The sequence below is a fragment of the Physeter macrocephalus genome, chromosome 8, assembly GCF_002837175.3.
Source record: "Physeter macrocephalus isolate SW-GA chromosome 8, ASM283717v5, whole genome shotgun sequence".
Taxonomy (NCBI): domain Eukaryota; kingdom Metazoa; phylum Chordata; class Mammalia; order Artiodactyla; family Physeteridae; genus Physeter; species Physeter macrocephalus.
In genome coordinates, this window is record NC_041221.1 from 15,000,950 (window position 1) to 15,005,843 (window position 4,894).

Below are 4,894 nucleotides of genomic sequence, written 5' to 3' on the forward strand. Positions count from 1 at the left end.
TCAGGGTACAGCCGCCCAGCTCTGGGGCGTGGAGAAGCCACTCTGGTGGCAACGCCTGTGTCCCCAGTTTCTGGACAGCCAGTGAACGCCAGCCAGAAGGAGAGGAGAGAGAGCAGAAAAAATATCCAAAGGAATAATGACTGAAAACTTCTCAAATTTGATGAAAAACAATAATCTACATATCCAAGCAGCTTCACAGTCCCTAGAGGATAAACACAAAGAGGTGCACATCTAGACACATCACAGTCAAAATATTGAAGCCCAATATTTTGTGCTTCAATTTTTTTAAGAAAATGTTTTAATTGTAAAACTAGCTTGAGGGAAGGGAGGGATGGGCTATGTCCAGAGGCCAGAAACCTGAGTCTTCGAGCAGAGGCTCTGTCCCTGGTGCCACCTCGCAGGACAGGGCCCTCAGTCCCCAGACGGGGGCTAGAGTGTTACAAGATGACAATATAAGCAGATTCTAGGAAAGAGGAGGCTGTCCAAGTGCAGGAATCATGTTCTGCAGAGGCTGGAGGTGGACAGGAAGCCCAAAGACAAAGAGAAAGGTTTGAAAGCAGTGAGGGAACAATGATTTGCCCCGCACAGGGAGCCCCAATCATAGCGACAGCTGACTTCTCATCAGAAACAGTGAGTTGGCAGGATCCAACAGGTGACACGTTCAAAATACTGAAAGTTAAAAACTGTCAACCAAGAGTCTTATACCCAGCAAAACTATCACTCAGAAATGAAGATAAAATAAAGATTCCTGCAGGTAAACAAAACTGAGAAGGTTTGTTGCTAGTAGACCTGCCGCACAAGAAACACTACAGGAATTTCTCTGAGCTAAAAGCACACAACCCCAGACGGTAATTCAAGTCCACACATGCCCACGAACCAACAGCACCAGTAAAGTAAGTATTTACTTAATTACAGCATAATTACACATTTCTCCTTTTTTCCCCTAACTGACTTAAGAAACAATTGCAGAAAACAATATCTATCAAATTGTACCATTGGGGCTTTAACACATGACTGCACGATACTTGATAATAGAGGCACAGGCAGGGGAGTGGCACTGATGCTCTGTTGGAAACGACAGCAGATGAAACCTCGAATCCACAGAAAGAAACAGAGAAAGTTAAAAATAATAAATAAATGGGTAAATATAAAAAAGTCAATAAACATTTATTTGCTTCCTATGTGTCCTCTGAAGGCAGGGGCCCAGCTCCCCTCCTCTGCCCCCCAGAAACCACACCTGACTTTGCCCATTTTATTACCCCTTACATTTTATCTCCTCCCTGCACACTGCCTTGTTTAGTTCTGTACCGTTTTTAAGGCCGATAAGTGGAATCGTACCAAATGCGTTTTCTACGACAAGCGTTTTCCACGCAGCTTTGGGTGCAGCCGCTGAGGCTGTGGCCCAGACCGTTTTAGGGCCAAACAGCTTCTGGTCACACGTGTCTGCTCATTGCAGGGGGAATCGGGGTTGTCTGCAGTTCTGTTTGTTTTTGCCTGTTATAGAGATCACTGGTGTAAACATTCTTCTGGGGTCTCCTGGCACAGGGGTTTGCATTTCATGGGAAACACTCGTATTTGGACGGCGCCCACGCACAGCGAATGAAGACACTCGCGGCCAGGGGCAGCAGGGCTTGGCTGAGGCCTGAGGGAGGCCCCGCTGGGGTACACCTGCTGCCAGGGTGCTGCACCCCCGCTGGGGGACCCTCCAGGCACAGACGCAATGCAGTTGGCCAGATCCTGCCAAGTCACCTCCCCAGGCGGCTGCACCAAACTCTGCTCCCACCGGCAGTGGGCGGGGCTCCTCGGGAGGGGGACACCTCTGCAGTTTTCTCTGGGGGTGCAAGTACTTGTGGTTTTAATTGCACTCCCCCGATTCCTAATATGGCTGAGCCCCTTCCCTACGTTCGAACCCCAGTCATGTTTCGTCTTCATGGGATGCCTGTTCCTGGTTCTTGCCGTCTTCCCGTTGGCCCCTTAGTCGTTCTTGCTGTATTTTAGGAGCTCTTCACACGTGTGGGGATCGACCGTTCGTTGGTCGTGTGTGCTGCAATCATACCCCGAGTCTGTGGCTTGTTCTGCAAAGTTTCAGTGTCTTTTGATGCTTATCTCAATGAGTCAAATTTATCAGTCTCTTCCTCATGGCCTGTGAATTCTGAGTCTTGTCTGACAAATTCCTTTCTTACCCAGGGGTCGTATCAGTATCTTCTGACGTTTTCTCCCCAGAGTTTCCGTTTGGTTCTGACATGTCAGGGTTCATCCTTCTGGAACTGGTCCTACCCTTTTGCCGAGAGGGGTGTCTCCTTTGTGAAGCACCTCGGTTTTCACTCTCATCCGCTTCCAGGTACCAGACTGTGTGCACAAGCACAGGTTCACCGCAGTCGGCCAGAGGCAGCAGGGCTTGGCTGAGGCCTGAGGGAGGCCCCGCTGGGGTACACCTGCTGCCAGGGTGCTGCACCCCCGCTGGGGGACCCTCCAGGCACAGACGCAATGCAGTTGGCCAGATCCTGCCAAGTCACCTCCCCAGGCGGCTGCACCAAACTCTGCTCCCACCGGCAGTGGGCGGGGCTCCTCGGGAGGGGGACACCTCTGCAGTTTTCTCTGGGGGTGCAAGTACTTGTGGTTTTAATTGCACTCCCCCGATTCCTAATATGGCTGAGCCCCTTCCCTACGTTCGAACCCCAGTCATGTTTCGTCTTCATGGGATGCCTGTTCCTGGTTCTTGCCGTCTTCCCGTTGGCCCCTTAGTCGTTCTTGCTGTATTTTAGGAGCTCTTCACACGTGTGGGGATCGACCGTTCGTTGGTCGTGTGTGCTGCAATCATACCCCGAGTCTGTGGCTTGTTCTGCAAAGTTTCAGTGTCTTTTGATGCTTATCTCAATGAGTCAAATTTATCAGTCTCTTCCTCATGGCCTGTGAATTCTGAGTCTTGTCTGACAAATTCCTTTCTTACCCAGGGGTCGTATCAGTATCTTCTGACGTTTTCTCCCCAGAGTTTCCGTTTGGTTCTGACATGTCAGGGTTCATCCTTCTGGAACTGGTCCTACCCTTTTGCCGAGAGGGGTGTCTCCTTTGTGAAGCACCTCGGTTTTCACTCTCATCCGCTTCCAGGTACCAGACTGTGTGCACAAGCACAGGTTCACCGCAGTCCTTGACTCTGGAGGCCAGAGCCCCTGGTTTTATTCTCCTTTAGGGGCATCTGATGTTCTTGCCCAGGTGTTTTCCTCCTACATTTAAGAGTCATGACGGGACTTTGGTTAGGATCGCCTTGACTCTTCAGACGGCTTTAGGATTTTGAGTCTCCCTGGGCATATTGAGTTCCTCTCTCTTTTAGGTCTTCTTTAACATCTCAGTCACATTTAAAACTTTCTTTATTTGCATCTTTCATTTTGTCATGTACGTCCCTGGGTACTTGTACATGTTGCTGCTAACTCATAGGATAGCTCTTAAAATTACATTTCTTTAACGTTCTAAGCAACAGAGTTTATATATTGCACTTTTATCTAGCACGGTGGTGGGGAGGCCTGGCCACCTGGGGGTGACAGGGTGGGCTTCCCTGCAGCCCTGTGAGCAGCTCCATTAGGATAATTCAACTTGTCACAAACTTACTTTGAGAACTTTCGATCCTCAAGCCCCAAGCTGGCTCTGTGGACGGAAAGACGTGAGTCTGTGTGAAACAATGTCCCAGAAGGCGTCTCCCTCATTTTCCAAGAGGAGGATAAGCCACATCTGGCAGAAATACAGACACAAGCCCCACGAGTGTGGACTTGCAGGCCCGGAAGTGACTGTCCTCACGCAGCTGCAGCCTGGACCACACGGTGACAGAGGCCAGGGGTGGCCTCCCTTCTCGCCTCCCTCCCTCCCTCCCGGCCTGGAGCAGGTCACACCGAACAGCAGCAGCCAGACCACAGCTGAGCTGGGCGGGCAGTGGCCACGTCAGCTAAGCCCTGGGACACCTGCTGGGGCCACATGACCTGCAGGAGAGAGGGGACAGGATGGGGCCGCCAGGAGCTGCTCCCAGGCAAACACCGCGGAGTCCGAGGGGGGTCCGGCCCTGAAAGCGGTCGGTCTGTTACCTCCCGCTGCGGGTGCCCGGCTGGGCCCGGGGACTGATTGACTGAGACAGACCAACAGTAGATTTATTTAAGACACGTTTTACGGGACACGGGAGCCGCATAAGGAGAGGAAGACCCAAGGGCACAGCAGAACCGAAACACCTTCCTACCTGGTAGAGAGAGACCATCATATGGGGAGTGACTAACTGGGAGGTGAAGGGACGTGAGAGTCACTTTAACGAGTCTGTTCGCTGAGAGTCCTCTCGGCCTGACTCCCCCGTCGCTGGCGGTAAGAAGGCTTCTTTCCTCCTGGTGCCAGGAGGGGGTCTTTCCCACGGCTTTCCCCTCCTGCTTTCAGAGAAAGGTGGGGGGGGTGGTGTTCAGCAGGCCCTTCTTGTACCTGCTGCTCTTTAAGAGCCTTTGACTCAAAATAATCCTTACGCCAGAGGGCTCGTTCCGGGGGCGGGTTCTGCTGCTTTCCCACGGCTTTCCCCTCCTGCCTTCAGAGAAAGGTGGGGCGGGGGGGGTGTTCAGCAGGCCCTTCTTGTACCTGCTGCTCTTTAAGAGCCTTTGACTCAAAATAATCCTTACGCCAGAGGGCTCGTTCCGGGGGCGGGTTCTGCTGCCCTTTGTCACCCAGCAAAGAGCAGAATAAATGACCACAGAATTGTTTAAATTCTCGGGAGACAAACGGGGGAATTATAGCCATGAAACAAGAACAGGAGGTTATGAAGCAAATGTTAGTGGATGAGAAAAAAATGACTATAAATAAAAACAACACTAATAATAAGAGTAATGCTCACTTGTAAACTGTAAATAATATTATTTAAAAATTCCACTTG

At 51.0% G+C, this 4,894-nt stretch overlaps 1 long non-coding RNA gene across 1 annotated transcript; it reads right to left on the reverse strand.

Moving 5' to 3' along the window:
• Positions 1–979: 979 nt before the first annotated feature.
• LOC114486811 (uncharacterized) lies at positions 980–4,437 on the reverse strand. Its single transcript, XR_003681102.2, has 3 exons — positions 4,223–4,437; positions 3,607–3,642; positions 980–1,494 (listed from the first exon to the last, which is right to left on the reverse strand). It is a non-coding gene; the product is annotated as an uncharacterized lncRNA (long non-coding RNA).
• Between the last annotated feature and the right edge of the window lie 457 nt (positions 4,438–4,894).